The sequence below is a fragment of the Anastrepha obliqua genome, chromosome 4 (genome assembly GCF_027943255.1).
Source record: "Anastrepha obliqua isolate idAnaObli1 chromosome 4, idAnaObli1_1.0, whole genome shotgun sequence".
NCBI lineage: Eukaryota > Metazoa > Arthropoda > Insecta > Diptera > Tephritidae > Anastrepha > Anastrepha obliqua.
Window position 1 is genome coordinate 47,182,298 of NC_072895.1, and position 17,862 is coordinate 47,200,159.

Here is a 17,862-nt window from a genome sequence, read left to right on the forward strand (position 1 = left end):
CGCAAACTGCCCGAATGTGACTTGCAGGTATTTTCTTCCTTTGTTCTCCAAATTGGTTCAACGAGAATAATATATCGGATTCGCGTCTGGTTAATTTGACAGCCATTGTGTGGGCGTTATGAAGTTCGGAATGCTGTGTTTAGCCATTCTTAGTTCAGTCGAACCCTATAAGACGGTGCGAAGTGCTGTTCAAACGTCCATGGTCTGTCACCGAAATGTTTCGCATTTACATACCATGACGCCAGGCTCGATAAAAACGATTAGAGAGCGCCCATTGACGGTTATAGCGGCCCAAACCATAATCTGTGGCGGGTTTTGCCTACTTCTGGTCAATCAATGACTCAAATTCTCGTATGAGTGGTCAGTCAAATAAACTCTATCGTTTTTGGAGTTTACGAATAGCTCAATTTGAAACATTTTCCCGTCAGAAAACACAATTTTCGAAATTCGACCGCTTTCAACCAAGCGAAGCAACTCCTTCGCTGTCTCAAGTCTGACTTGTTGCTGCTTTGGTGTGCGTCTTTTGGATCTTGTAAGGCTTGACTTTAGGATAATTTTTCAGTATACGGCGGATGCTTCGGTCAGATATTTTCAGTTCTTTCGCCATTTGATTGGCACTCGTCGGGGATTGAGCGAAATCCTCTTCACTTTTTGAACCATTTCACATGACGTTGCAGTCTTTTGATGACCACCTCCATGACGCTTCGCGATGATACCAGTATCATTGTAACGAGTAGTGATGAGATAATCAAAAACTTTCTTTACTTTAAGGTGCTCGAGCTCACGAACAATCGCTGATTGTGATTTTCCAGCCCAAATATAATGCAATCACACTTTTCCGTTTGAAATCCGTACTTGTAAACAATACTCTGGACTGTCATTTAGTCAACTAACAGCCAGCTGATACCGGTACATTAGCTGCGCGAGCGGTCTGTAGTTGGTTATACTTCGAGTGTCGGACCCTGTATACGTAAATTTGTAAAATGGAAGATTGACGCCAAATCTTTTCACTCCTAGAAAATTAACTTCCTACGAATTCTTAAGTGTATTCTGAAATATATAGAAGTACATGATTCAATAATAAAAGTTTCTCTATTCAGGCAGCTTTCTCGCTTCCACAGAAGAAGTGGGATCCTTAGTTTATGAAAAATGTTGGTTACTCTTCAGTTTTCAGTTAATATAGTAATTTAGTAATGGTATTGTAATATTATATAATGGTAACATAATAGTTGCTTTTTTTTCTTAAGATTAGTAAAATGTTTAATAAAGGCACGAAATAAATGTTTTTCTTGATGATTTATAGAGAAAAATGTTATGCAAAATATGTATGGCTTCTTATAATGCTATCTTTCTGTTTAATTATTTAAATATGCTAACTAAGCCAAAGGCAAGTTGTTCCTTGTGCCTCCGAGACGTGAACACAAGAAGGCATACGATTTGTTCTTCCCAAGAGAAGAATTGGCCCGATGGGAGTAGCTCATATGTGGTGTTCGACTCTCTTTAACTCCCACCAAACTTACAGCAAAACCTTCTTTGCCTTTAGTTCTGGATTTGCGATCGTTTTGGTCGACTTACCGTGGTTTGGCCACGTTTCTTTTCGACTGTTGTTCACGCATGTGGCCTATTTTTCATTGCCAGTTACCACCCACTATAAGTATACGGGAATTCTGTTACTCTTTAACAAGTAATAGAAGGCGTCAATTCGGTCCAAATGGTTCTTTTGTGTTAATTTATGTAATCCCATGCTGGTCCATCTCAACGATTTTCATATTTTTGCTGAAGTTATCGAATATTTTCCACCTCTTTGCTATTGTTTTCGATAATGTAATGAGCCATTTTGGCCACCTGCTCTGATTTTTTACCACAGTTGTCGAGGTACTGAACAGTGTATCGGATTTTATCTTTTCACCTCTATTTTGAAAGCAACATTTTTTAGTTGAAACACAAATAGAGGAGCCTGGTTTCTAAGAGAATCGTTTTCTTTGCAGAAATATACCCAGGGCGACCGCTATTAAAACGACTAGTTCTCTCATTTATTTTAAATTTTTTTTTTTTCAGTGCCCGGGTATATTAGACGCGCTGTTTCTCATTAAAATCCAATAACATCCTAGATACCATTTCGATTATGAGAAGAAAAAATGCCCTTTTTACTCTTGAGTCATTCATGACCATGATGGAAAGAATAATGAGATGGCGCCTATCCCGGTACCGTTACTTTGCTTTCAGCGAATTTGACAAGGAGTTATGTCGTTTTAGCACCAGTATGACCAGATTACCATTTTCGTAAGTTAATTTAGGATTTTTTTTTGTTATTCAGGTTCGGAGTCTTAGTTCTTTTTCATGACATATTTCTAGCATGTTCTAATTAAAAGTAATGTTTATAATTTTGTAAAATATACACATTTTTCATGTCAAATCTCTCTCTCGCTACTGCAGTGTTACCTAGCTTTGAATATAAAAACGCACTAAAGTACCCATTTAAAGAAAATAAAACACCAAATTTTTAATGAATTACTTAAAGAACTTTGTATTTGTCACGCATACATTAAAAAATACATTAAATATGTGTTTTTTTAAATAAATGTGTTATAGTTATGTACAATTTAATTTATCAGTTTTCTGTTAAGAGAACGACTTTTTTGCTTTATTTGAGGTTATGTAACAAGATAAGATACTCTTTTTGTCAAAATGTCGTTATGGTTTCTTCAGTATTTTCTGACATTTTTTTCCTATTTTTACTATGAATACACCTCTTGTTGCCCTATGTCCCACAAAGGATTTAGGACCGGAAGAAACGATTACACCTCTATGGTTTTAATTCGCATTCAGTAAATTCAAACGCTTCTTAAAATGTGTAAAAAGGTTTTCAATGTTAAGAAGAGTTGAAAAAGGGGCATTTAATATTCTTGCATAACCTTAAAAGCAGCAAAAAATTAAATTTACGCTTTCAAAATATCAAATTTTATAAGAACCAACAAATTTTCATTAACACCAAAATCTTCTCAGAGTGACTTTTTTCAACATTCCTTAGTTTAATAATAAAGTTTTTTTTTAACTTATAGTTTCGGTAGCTTTAAATTAAAAATAAGAAACAAACACCAACTTAAAAATTTTCGCATTTTGATATACTAAATTTATTGCGAAGAGCAAATGGTTGGCAACACTGCACAACTTGGCAAAAGTGACGTCACGCACTCTGATGGGCGCAATCTCGTTTCTGTCATTCTTGATTCATGACTTCTTAAAGAAAGAAGGAAGCTATAGGTATTTTATTACAGAAGAAGTTTCTCAAAATCGGAACGAAGTTTACCCTCCTTCTAAGGAAAGGCATTAAAAACTACTTCATTGAAATTTCTTTGGATAGAAACTTGGACAGGCCTGCATTCAAGTGATGCTCCGAGCATTGATGTGTGTGATGAGTGTATCCTATGAGAAGAGCATCTCCATCCACCAAATTGTTCTCACAAACCTGAAAGGCTAAAATTTATTCTTAACTGGGATACCACGAACTAAAGACTAATGACATAACGAATTTATCTAAAAAACTGTTTTACATATGTACAAAAACATTTTATTTTTTATAAAATTCGCGAAAGAGCAATCAATTAGAATAGTGCAATAAACTTCAAATTCAAATAATAGTTGTTAGTGTGGAATAATTTTAATGAATGAATTGGAATTTACTACGCTTTTGGCTAATTGAAATGGAAACTTTTAAATATTATATTGAAACTACGAAAAATATTCTGACAAAAAAGTGCCGCTGATTAATAGTTCAGTTCGTTTAATGAGTTTTTGAAAACTCAAAAAGAGCTAATAAGGCGAATAAAGAATATTATCTACACATCAAGTATGTGACGATTACATGGCTAGGCAATATTATGATTTGTGAGATTTATGTTAAACTAAACTAACTAATGAAAACGAAGTGCCGCGTGTTAAATTGTGAAAGCACAAATGAATATATGAAGCCTCTAAATGCAGGTTTTTTGCGTTTTTATATGGATGACACCATGGCAAGAATATGTGTGTGAATTTTTGGTAGTTTCCATCGCTTTCACCTACTCCTCCTCTCAGCAAACAAGTAATTCTCCTTCCTTTTGGTGGCTTATTCATAGGTTCTTACGACACAGCAATTTCGGAAGGAGCAACCTTGTATTCTTTCATCCATGAGTGGTATCGATAAATCAGTTGATTTGTTTTTTTTTCTCTCGCCGTGTCCAATTGGCTGTCAGCTCAGAATAAAACAATTCATTTTTTATTTTCTAAAGGAGTTTTCAATTGGCGCGGGTCGATTTTGGCGCCCTGTGGCAGCCATTTTGTTTTGGTGACATCTGTCAAATCTTTTGTTTTTTATTCAGTTGTTTATGCCAAATCATCATGGCAAGTAATGAGTGTTCATTAACGCAAGCGTTGCGCGCATTGCGCCCATTTTTCGGTAGACGTGGTGGCCCTTTCAATTTCTTATGGCCCATATTCAACCACATGAGCCTAGACGACATGTGGTTCCAGCAGGACGGCGCTACATGCCACACAGCAAACGTCATTTTATTCCATTTCAACATCTACCCGCCCTTATTGAAAAACCCTATACTTCGCTAAAACTTTATTGTGACAATCAAACGTACAAAACGTTGTGGTTGGTCTACTGCCATCACCTTTAATGGATGCACCTTGCCATCGGACAACCACTGTATGCACCTGATAAAGCTTCGGGTTAATTTTTTCTTTATCTAAAACTCAAATAACCATTCTGAGTCACGCATTTGTAGAAAGAGAACCGAAGCCAATTCTCGAGCAAGCGTTTGCGAATTGCTTTGATGATGATGGCGTTTTTCATTGGCATTTTGAAATTTGAAAGGACGAGCCAAGAAGCACCGAGAGATTTGGTAACTCTAAAACACTCAGACTAAAAAGCCAATTGTACTCAAAACTCTGGATAGTGATAGGGTGGAAAGTCAAGAAGGAAAGGAGAGCAGTAACAAAAGGAAAAATATAGGATAGAATAGAGAAATAGATGTAGTTAGACCTGTGAGAATTTTCTAGATTCTTTGATAAATCTGAAAATATCCTCCAGTTTGAGTGAACGAATATTACTCATTCTCATGACATGAGAACCCAAAATTCAGAACCTTGCTCTAGCAAATGCGGGATACTCACAGAGAAAATGCTCAATGACATCCACCTCCTCTAAGCAAGACAGGCAAATTGGATCCTTAATGAATTCAATGGCGGTCATATGTTAACCACATAGATTGTGTCCTGTAATATGTAATACCGATCATCAACCGAATGTTTTTTCTTTCGAGTTTTAGAAGAAAGCCCGACAGTTTTCTGTTCGGGGTTATCACAAAATACTTTGCAGCCCTGCAGCGTTGAAGACCGGACCATCGCTCTTTATGTAAATTGCATACATATTCGCTGATCCAATTCATGACTCCTATAGAATTGATTCTGATTTTTGGCTTTAGTCCATGTGGGGGAACCGCTGATGCGCAGTTGACCAATTCATCGGCAATCATTTCCTTGAACACCGCGGTTTCCTGGAACCCATATAAGCACAAGATAATTCTGTCCTACAACAGAATTAAGGTTCTAGTTGCAGTCTTGAACAATCTTTGAGGTTTGATTTGCGTTTTCCAGAGCCTTCAATGCAGCTCGACTGTCACCAAAGACTCTGTTTTCCGCTCCATCTACTCTCAATTATCCATTCTGCCACTTCCATAATGTCAAAAATTTCCCATTTGTAAGACAGTTGCGATTCCGTTCATACCGTAGTGATACTTATTACTCTCGTTTAAGCACCATCCAGCTCTAGAACCTATTTCATTCTTGGACCCATCGGTAAAGAAAACATCCGTCAAACCTCTTCTAATGCACTCTGGATTACCCCATTGCTCACGCAATAGATATTTGACATCAAATTTACTTTGAAATGAAACGTTTTTAGGTACCAAAAACAGTGAATACTGGTCAGATAGCATCCTCAAGATTTCTCTGCATCCCGAAGTTCCGTCTTCGTGCTCATACTCGTTGGCATGGTATTACTTTTCGGAAGTGGCCAACTTTGAAGACGATACAAAAAATTTGAATGAATATTTGGCATTTCATTGTGCAGTTCCTGGTACTTTTTGGGCAGAATATATGTAGGAAACGTGTCTGCGAATCATTTCGCAGACTAGATAATCGTAGATAAAAAAATAGTAAAAAACTCATTTGCTTTAGGTGCTAGGAATGGATTAGGAACTAGACGGGCCTAACGGATATGAATTCATTAATTTAAATAAACGACTTTGTACGTTTAAATACCTATATACTTACATATTTATGAAAATATGAATACCTATACACACTTATGCTTATGTAGTTATTTGCCTGTTAGTATTCAGAAATTAACGACCGATAAACTATCGTGAGTAGATTAACGAAATAAATTGTGATGATCACATTAAAAAAAAATAGAAAATTTGCATAATAAAAATAAGCAAACCAACTTTGACTTCATTCAAAATTATATAATTTTTTTAGCCTGCAGCAAAAGACAAACTAATGAATGAATTTATCAACATTTGTATGTATTAATAAGACTGGCTTAATCACTCTGACGGGCAGTACACTGGTTCCAAATTCTTTTCTTCAAGTGATTTTGTTGTTGTTGTGGTTGTAGCAGCTAAGCAAGACTTGTCTATATCGATTCGTCATTCTTCGATCATTTGTCGTCGTCAATTTCATCTAATGATAGGCGCAAAAAACAAGCTATTTTGACGTCTTATATGAATTGATTTGAGGGGCAACTGAAGATGTGGCTAAAGTAATTTATTGTGGCTCCAAAAAACACGCGATTACGAGTATATTTTCAATTCAATTCTGACCTTGTGCACTGCTAGTGTTATCAGGTACCAAGTGGCATTTCCATTGGAAAGTTTGTCATATTTTGCCATAAAATCACTCACTATAAATGCCCATATTAGTGTTGTATACAGTGGCTTTAAAAATTAGTCTCGGCGAAATAATGGAATTAAGCCGGGAACATTTTCGTGGGTTGATATTTCACAATTATTGACATAAATCAATAAGCTAAGAATATATCGTTAACTTAAAATAATCTCCTTAAAATTTTGCAATGGTCATTCAAAGCCAATTTTTGTGCCAGAAAATGTCGAGATGGGCGCGAAATGATTGAACAAGATCGCCATGTCAAATATCATGAGGTTGACGCATCCTTGGACGTTAGTATGACGAGCAGAAATATAAATAGCAACCCACGTATTTGCGAAGGATTTGAAGCTCTTTGTGACGATTGGTCCCCAATAAAGGCATTCCCAGGGTGATAGTTGGTGTAGACAATGGTAGCCTCTCGTTGACTGTTGTACAAGACCTGTCGATCTGTTGACGGGTTCATTCCTTGAGAATCGCGTGAGTTACTTCAATGGGGATTATATTGGCTGGAAATTAACTTCTATAGCCACAAAGAAATCTTTAAGATGTTATCTGAGCAGTATCCACTCTTTCTAGCACATAAGGACGATTTTATGAACATAGTTTCATTTGGAAGGAAATTTTATGTCACGCAATGGAGTAATACAGAGTGCATTCAAAAAAATTTGACGGATATTTTCTTTACCGATGGATCCAAGAATGAAATAGGTTCTGGAGCCGGATGGTACTTAAACGAGAGTAATAAGTAGCCGTAGCCGAATAGGTTGGTGCGTGACTACCACTCGGAGTTCACAGAGAGAAGGTAGGTTCGAATCTCGGTGAAACACCAAAATTAAGAAAAACATTTTTCTAATAGCGGTCGCCCAATAGTAAACCTCCGAGTGTATTTCTGCCGTGAGAAAAAGCTCCTCATAAAAATATCTGCCGTTCGGATTTGGCTTGAAACTGTAGGTCCCTCGATTTGTGGAACAACATCAAGACGCCTGCCACAAATAGGAGGAGAAGCTCTGCCAAACACCCAAAAGAGGTGTACGTGCCAATTATATATATATATGTATATACATATATATATATGTAATAAGTATCACTACGCTATGGGGGGAATCGCAACTGTTTTACAAATGAAACATTTTTAGCATTCTGAAAGTAGCAGAATGGATAATTGAGAGAAGATGAAGCGCGAAACAGTCAGACTCTGGAGAATGCAAATCAAACTTCAAAGATTGTTCAAGACTGTAACAATAAGCTTAATTCTGTTGTATTAGATGCGCAACTAAGCGACCGCTGTTTGTCAATAGATGCCGCCAGCAGTGTTTGGTAGTCGATTCTAACATAACCTAAACGTCATAAACCAAGCTTAGACATATGGTAAGTAAACTGCTTCGACACATAAGTGATTTTGTTTTGGTATCATATACTTTTGGTTTTGTGAAAATGTCTGATTTTGTGCCGAATAATCGTCATTTGCGGGAAGTATTGATTTTCCTCTTTCATTCGAAAAAAACGGCGGCTGAAGCGCATCCAGAGCTACAAAAAGTTTATAGAGATGCTGCTTTAAGTGACACAACGTGCCGAGATTGATTCCGTCGCTTCAAAGACGGTGATTTTAATGTTGACGACCGTCCGCGTGAAGAAAGGCCAAAAATCTTCGAAGACGTTGAATTGGAGGCATTGCTCAATGAGGATTCGTGTCAAACGCAAGAAGAGCTTGCTTCAGTATTAGGAGTTACCCGCCAATCCATTTCCAAGCGATTGCATGCTTTGGGAATGATTCAGAAACAGGGGACTTGGGTTCCTTATGAGTTAAAAGCAGGGGATGTTGAACGTCGTTTTTCGCCTGTGAACAACTGCTCCTGCGGCAAAAAAGGAAGGGTTTTCTTCATCGCATCGTGTCGGGTGATGAAAGATGGATTCATTACAGCAATCCAAAGAAAAGAAAGTCATGTGAACTGCCCGATCATGCTTCTACGTCGTCGCCTCGTCCGAATATTCACGCTGCGAAGCGTATGCTATGTATTTGGTGGGACCAAGTTGGTGTTATTTATTATGAACTGTTAAAACCAAGCGAAACCATCACTGGGGATCGGTATCGACTTCAATTGATGCGATTGAGCCGAGTACTGCGCGAGAAGCGACCGCAATACGCGGAAAGGCATAAAAAAGTGATTCTACAGCTTGACAATATTGGGCCTCATTTTTGGCAAAACCTACCTGGAAACACCGAAATGGGAAGTCCTACCCCACCCGCCATATTCTCCAGACATTGCGCCGTCCGAATATCACCTGTTCCGATCGATAGCACTTGGTCTAGCTGATCAGCAGTTCCATTCATATGAAGACATCAAAAAATGGCTTGATGCGTGGATAGCCTCAAAAGATGAACAGTTTTACCGCGACGGCATATGAGATCTATCAGAAAGATGGGAAAAAGTAGTACCCAGCGATGGGCAATGATGCTTTCAATGATTCACTGTAACCATTTTTTCATAACAAAGTTGTTTTTCATAAAAAAACAGCGAGGACTTAGTTGCGCACCTAATAGGACAGAATTATCTTGTACTTAGGATGAAATTGGCCAACTGCGGATCAGCGGTTTCCCCACAGGGACTAAAGCCAATAATCAGAATCAGTTCTGCAGATATCAAGATGTGGATCAGCGAGTATGTATGTACCTATGTAATTTACATAAAGTGCGATGGTCCAGTCTAGAACGTTACAGAACTGCAAAGTGGGAGAAGTTTGAACAGAGCCGTCGAACTTTCTTCCAAAACTTGAAAGAAAAGACGTTCAGATGATGGGCGGTATTACTACAGAACATAACTCATGGGGTCAGCTTATAACCACCATTGTATCTGTCTCGCTCAGAGGAGGCGAATAGCACTGAGCATTTTTCTGTGAGTGACCTACCTTTGCTAGAGCAAGGCTATGAATTTTCTGTTCCAATGTGATGAGAATGGGTAATCCTCGTTCTCTCTAACAGAAGGATATTTTTAGATTTGCCAAAGAATCTGGAAAACTCTCACAAAATTAGCTATCTCTGTCTCTATTCTATTCTATCTCTTTTTTCTGTTACTCTCTCTTTTCCTCCTTGACTGTATATGCTTTTACTTTCCAGAGTTTTGAGCACAATGGGCTTAGCCCCGAGACTTCTTTGGCCCGCCTTTTTCAAATTTCAATTTCAAAAAACCTCTATAACCGGCACAGGCACCACTATTATCTCAAAATATCTTGTTAGCAATTTTTAATAATTTCCAAATGTTGCGCTTTTCTGAACTTCATCGCGATAAAAATGCATACCTTGAATTGCGTATAAGCATTATGAGGTATAAGTATTATATATATAAATTTTTTATGTTGCTGCTTAAAAATCCTACATTAATGTTGAAGAAAAAAATATTTTTTAGCACATCTCGAAAATCCACACCGTATCCAAGGAATCTAGAACGCAGTGTAAAAGTTGGTAGGTGAAATGGTTGAAGTACCAGTCTTGCACTCCCCAAGAAGCACTAAAGCTACGTTTTGATACCATTTTGTGACCTCCAACAAGCAGATATTCACAGCCCACAAAAGGTGTTGGTGTAATGGAAAAGGGTGATGGGACTTAGCTTGGCCCACTGTCACAAGCTGTCGAAGGAGCACCCAGTGACCTTAATCGTCTCGCTGCCAAGCCTGGACATTTAGTACAGACAAAGTGATCAACAGTCTCCTTCTCTGAAAGATCCCCACAGCTCCTGCAATGGGGATTAAATGGTAAACCTAGCTTTCGTCCGTATATGCCGATTGTCCAATAGCCGGTAAACACAGCTACGAGTTTGGAAATCGAATAGCGCGGAGTCCCCGGAACTATCTGCGTCAGTGTGAAAGTAGTAAATCTGATTTGTTGTTTAATTTTGATGTTATAACTGTTTTTTTATGGTCCTGTAGACAAATATACGTAATACTAATCTAGAAACATAAAAACTTGCATGTAGTACCGCACCAAAGTGCACGAAAAGGTTTAATGTGTAGATAGGTCCAAAGTCCTACGATTTCGTATGACGTAACCTCCAAGCAAGTATTAGGTGTCGTACAAAAACATACGACGTGGCATTGAAGTTTTAAGTTAATAACATCACATTTCCTCTGTTTTATGCCGGTTTCGATTGGCCACCGCCGCACTTATTGGGATCTGACGAAATAGCACGTCCACTGAACAACAAATTTGTTCAGTTAGTACATATTTTCTCTGAAGCCTGCGAGTATGATCAAATGATCGTACGCAAAAGTACTGTTATAAGTTTATGTGCCTTTACATATGTATGTGTTGGATTCCTAAACAAAAATTTCTCCAGCCATAAAATAAAATAAAGATACTAAAACACTGATGAGAATAAAGCCTGTCTGTAACTTCTGTCTGCTGTAGCCATATTTTGTATTTGCTAATACAACGACTCCACTGAAAGTCGAATTCTCATTTTATACATAGAAGTAGAAGGAGAAGCAGAGTCAGAAAAACAGCTAGGAACTCTTGAAGTTCATCTTGGGGGCACCGCAAGCCAAATGTCTTATGCTGTGATTGATATCAAAACGGCACGCCTACACCAAAAATAATAATAATAAAACTCAACGAAATGGAGAAAAGTGCACAGTACAACACAAACCACACACAAACACATGCATCCAATACTGCATGCATACCTACGAATATATGCACTGAGGCTTACGCCAACGATCTCGTGTACATACATACACACTTCTGTATGTAGCTGAACTGTGTGCCAACTGTGCACATTAAATTTATTACAACAACTCGGGGCATATCAAAAAACTTCATACATCATTTTGGTTAGCCCCATAGTAAGCAAAAACTTTTTTTTTTGCAAAAATAAAGATCACAGAAATAAAACATATAGTTGACTTACTGCCCAGTCAGGTTATTCATATCGTTGGCAGCTCATCCGTTTACTCACCTAGCTGATCGAACGTTGTTTGTGCACTGCTTAATGCCGTATGTTGGCAATGGCGTTGGCGCTATGTAGGATTACACGTCTGGGATGAGACTATCGGTTGTACCAATGTGGCAGTGTCATTAAAACTATACGTAAAGCTAGGGAATAGTACAAAAATCGGAAGAAGAAAAGAGGGATACTAATTCTTTATAAAATTTCTATTTGCTCCACTTGAAAAGTTGGATATATTATAATACAATCGAAATCAGGCACCATCTTAGTACTGGTTACACATATTTCCTAGCCTTTTCTTCAAGCTGAGAAAGTTGATCATATTGACTGGCAACCGGATTGGAATGTTCTGCGAAATAGTTCCAGCTCCATAGTTTCTTAATGACCACGTTCATTACTCCGCCACTTAACTCCCACTAAGCAAATTTCACTGGTAACTGCGCGAATGCTAAGAATGAAAAGTTCTAGCTCTAGGCAATCAACGGTAGAGGTCTTTTCTTTGTGTTAATGCCTTGCGTAAGGAAGCACTTTACTTAATGCAGTAGAGAAAATTAAAAAAAAAAAATGGAAAAAATGGAAATAATAATAGTAAATGGAAAAAAGGAATGAGAAGTAATAATAAAATATATGAAATAGTGCAAAATGTGAGTACGTAACATGTACACGACTTTGCAGCTACATTCCTTCATATATATGTACTTATGTACAGGGTGTCTCACACCACCGCATTTTTGAGCAATAAATTGGCAAAATATAATCAAATTATGATTATGGCACTCTCTTTACTAAAGTTTCATAAGAAGTTTAAAACGATGCAGTGAAGTCCAATACTTCCTCTTTTTATTTCAACCATCTAACGTTTTTTGTATACTCAAAATGCGTGTGGGAAAGGCCGGACGGGTGGAACTTCATAAGTGTTTTTGGTACTGGGCCTTGAGCCCTTGAAATGTGAACATTCATTCAGCTTTTTAGCAACTATTAAAAATCTCCATGGATCCAACGCGCTATAAAGTAGAGCTTTAGAGCTTTCGAGCATTCAGCTACTGCAGCTTTCAAGGCATTTATGTAGTAAAGCTATTACTGATCTCACTTCGCCGTGATTGGGTAATGCAAAGGGTAATTGATTATGGATCATCCGCTCTCTTTACCAGTAGAAGTTGGTTCATATGCATTGATCATCAGGTCGCCGGATATAATACAATACGATATGATACTAGTTTGGGGAGAAATAAATCCATCATTTTCTCAGTAGTTGGTTATCGATCACTACAGCTATCTCATCTCGTAAAGTATCGCGTAAACAATTTATAATCTATGCTCTTTACGAAGGCGATATTTCACACTAAAAAAATCATTACCTGTTTTTTGTTTATTCCATTCAGTTGTGAGTTACAGAGTGTTAACAATGGAAGTCAACAAAAAGAAAATTCGGTTCATTTTAGAGTTTTTCTTTGATAAAGTCGAAAATGCAAACCAGGCTGCTGAAATTCTTAATGGTTGAATGTTAACAAAAATCTCGATAAAATCACAGAAATAATCAAAGTTGCCCAGTCCAGGAAACCAAAGATCATACATAAAATAGTTTTAAGCCTTTTGCGCAAAAATTTTAAGCAAAACTAGTGAATTTCTTTTTCCCCAAGCTAATGAATCCTAAGTATTTGCTCTTTTAAACCCTCTCTTAACAGTTCTAGTAGTTAACGCGATGCCTTTTCATGTAGAGCTGACAAACTACTGATGCATCAAATTTTTCTTACGCATTGCGTTACTCTCGATGGTTTTTATCCATTATCGATAGCAGAGAGATTTTTTCTTAAATACACATGACCGGTACTGGCGTAAAATACCTGGATTGTGGACTAAAAATTGGGCAAGCAAACTGCTTACAATTTTAGGGCAATAAAATTTCAACGAATAATTCATTTTTGGTTCAAGATGAAGATGTTCTTGAACCCTTTGCATCCCGGCAACATCATTGTAACCTGAACGAATGTTTAGCAAAACTGATCTAATCATCAGTGATAGTCAAGTTGGATCTCATCAGAATAAGTTCTTATGTTTAGCCTTTAAAAGAATATTTTTATTTTCGTTTCTGAATTAATTTGAAACGAATCATCGAAAATATCGAATGAAGCCGATCTAACGATAGTTTTCCAGCCCTACTTTGATGGTTTGGTCATGCAATGATGGGCGTGTCTTATCAGCCTAGTTTCATCGCGGATATAAACTAACTTTTGAGGGACTGGATGTTTCAGTGCATACCATAAAGTTTAAGTCTTCAACCCGTCCGTTCCGTGTTATAATCAAAGAAGATATTCTTTAAACAACTACATAAGTAAAAGTCATATACTGTTATGGCAGTTCTCTCGATCACTAAATCAATGTGAAATTGTTCAACTATGACCTTAGAGCCCGTACCTGGAAGGCTTTTTTTATATTTTCTAGTAGTAGTAAATGTTTTCAAGTAACCTAAGATTGCCCACCAAATAATACAGAAGTTTGAGATTATCTAGCACGGCGGTCACCTTCGTCGAATGGATTGGTGCGTGACTACCATTCGGAATTCGGAGAAACGTAGATACGAATCTCCGTGAAACACCAAAATGAGAAAAAATTGTTTTCTAATAGCGGCCACCACTCGGCAGGCAATGGCAAACAGCCGAGTGTAGTTCTGCCATGAAAAAGCTTATCATAAAAAAAAAAAATATTTGCTGTTTGGAGTCGGCTTTAAACAGCTCGGCTCTCCGTATGTCAAACAACATCAAAACGCACGCCATAAATGGGAGAAGGAGCTCGGCCAAACACCCAAAAAGGATGTAAGCGCCAATTATATATAATATATATATACTAGGCCGGCTCGATTTGTGGAGAGGCAAAAAAATCGCCCTTTGCTCTGTGAAAATCATATTCTAGGGATCAAAATAAGAAACTTTGCCGAAGGAACCATACCTCTAAAACGAATATTTTGAAATGATTGCATGGGGAACCCCCCAGGGGAGTTCCAGGGGGTGTGCTACTAACATGGGGGGATCGGCCGTCCAAAGTTAGTGGGGGTCGATCATACATTTGGACTCGATTGGAGCACTCTAAATGGGTCAAAGTGGGATTTTTCGTTCGACATAAATTGGGGGACATCAGAATTCGTTTTAGAGGTATGGTTCCTTCGGCAAAGTTTCTTATTTTGATCCCTAGAATGCGATTTTCACAGAGCAATGAGCGATTTTTAAATCGACCTGCCCTAATATATACATTTCTATTTATAAGAGGTATCCTGAAAAAGATCCCTGGGTCGGAAAAGAAAAGTATTTTTAAGTCAACGACCTTTCAAATCAATGAACTTTAGTAGCATGTTCGAATACAAAATTCATTATCCAGAACTTTGGTTAAAGATGGAAAAGAAATTAGAGTAGATGTAATGTAAATCTGATAATATCTGGCCTCCATCCCAATGACTTAGTGGGCCATTATGTGTCAAATAGCCAAGTAGCCATCGAGACTCTCTTCAACCGGATGACTATGTTTAGTTTAGACTATGTGGAGTTTTATGGCTCCCCTCATCTTGTGGTAGCACAGTTATGCTGAGATAAGTCAAACAAACAGCAGGATGAGCAAACTTCTTTATGGAGCCAGAACTATTATATTATGTGGTCTTAGCTGGTCATATTAAAGATATCTATGCATTGAGGGACCGCCATAGCCGAATAGGTTGGTGAATGACTATCATTCGGAATTCACAGAGAAAACGTAGGTTCGAATCTCGGCAAATGACTAAAATTACGAAAAACATTTTTCTAAGAGCGGTCACTCCTCGGCTGGCAATGACAAACCTCCGAGTGTATGTCTGCCATGAAAAAGCTCCTCATAAAAATATATGCCGTTCGGAGTCGGCTTGAAACTGTAGGTCCCTCCATTTGTGGAACAACATCAAGACGCACGCCACAAATAAGAGGAGGAGCTCGGCCAAACACCCAAAAAGGGTGTACGCGCCAATTATATATATATATATATACATATGCACTGAGGTCGTGGCCGAATGCGAATGCGTTGATGTGTTGATTTTCGGAAGTACGTTGGTTCGCATCTCAGTGCATGAAGCACCAAATGATAGAAGAGGCTTGTTTCTAATAGCGGTGGCTCCTCGGCTGGCAATGGCGAACCTTCGAGTGTATTTCTGCCATGGAAGAGCTCCTTATAAAAATATATATAAACAACATCAAGACGCACACCACAAATAAAAGAAGAAGCTCAGCCAAACAAAAAAGTAAATAACTTGGCCCTGCAGAGATTGAAATGTTCTAAAATTTAGTTGGCGTTATAAATTCGGCTGCCAAAAACATTCCAACATTCATTAGGGAGGCAGAAGACATCTCGAATAAAAAAAATTAGTAGCTCAAAACGGCATCCTAGTTTTCTGCGAACTGATATAGTTCCTGACAAATGATACTACACTACCGGATGGACTAGAATTTGTATCAGGCTATGGACTGACAAGTTAGCAAAAATACTCAAAAAGTTATAGGAAATGTTTTATGTTTTATGTAGTAGCAAGAAAAATTTGCTACGCCAAATTTCTGCCCATCTATTCCGACCTAGATCGAAAAATCTCGTCTTTAGTGGTGTGTGGGTCATTTCGACTTGCAGAAACTGACTATGTGAGCTGACTAAAATGCTCACGCTGTTGAGAAGCAAAGAAATTGCCTAGCAAAACAATTCAACTATCAAAAGTTACCGTAGTTCGGCTGCTTTGGGCCACCCTCTACATCTTTATAAAGGCGTACATTTCTAGACCGCTGCGCCTATGAATGTCTGCTGGCATTTTGGCTTAGCTTTCAACTTACTATACATCAGCACATATGAACATAGGTAGTCCAGCTCAGAACGTTTTGGCTGGTTCGCATAGTTTGGCATTTTCCACCGCCTCAGTATGCGAATAATAATAATTCTCTTCATTTTTATTATTTCCCTACCAAACGATGAGGGCGTCAATGGTAATAAAGTAAATTTTTCTTTTGTACATTTCGTTTATAGCAAAAATACTCGAATGTGTGGAATAACGAAAACGTTGACTAAGGGACGACTGCGGGGCAAACGCAACGGTGCAGGAGTGCGGCGCGACAAGACGAATTCAACTGTGAACATTAAATGTGGAAAGGTTTTAAATCATTTATATGGAGTTTGAGTTGATGTCGGTCTTCTTTCCTGGTCGCCGTCGCCTCGTCATTTTGATCGCTCACCCGAACGATGAATGGCTGATAGGGGATTAGTTGGTTTACCGCGATAGTGATGGTGGTGGTGGTGGTGGTTGTGGTGGGACTTATGATGGATTCGCGTTTTGATGAGTTCACCCATACGTCGGCATTAATAAAACGTACACATGTGCACACGTATATATATGAGTATGTTTTTATGAATTTATGCATTTTTGTACATATTTTAGTGCGCGTATTAAAAGTGCATTCACACGCGTTGGAGACAGAAGGAAATTAAGAAAAAAAAAGCAAATAATCGCGCACCAAGAGGTCAGCACATTGGAAATTTATGTGCGTACCTATACATTTGTATACTACGTATGACTGTGAATGCACACGCATTTAAAAATTTACGGCAAATTTATTTAGTTGTACATTTGGGTTAGCGGCGTGCAATGTATTAAATTTGCATTTTCATGCTCTTCGCATTTCCTTTTCCATTTAAATTAACTCAGGTATACAGGTATATGTACGTACAGCCTCTAATCCAAAAAAAAAATTAACTGATTACATATGGAAACAACCACTGCGTTTTTTGAGTTAAATAGTTTTTAGTAATCTAATATAAATTTGCGCTCTGCTTCGAAACACCAGTTGGCATGCTTCACCATTTTCAGCGATTATCATACATGTCAAGTGCTCGAAGTATTGTTGTCATAGTCTTCCATTTTCCTAAAGATTGGTCTATTTGTAGGCTGGAGTATAATAAGAGGTAAATTGAAACTATTTTGAAAAAC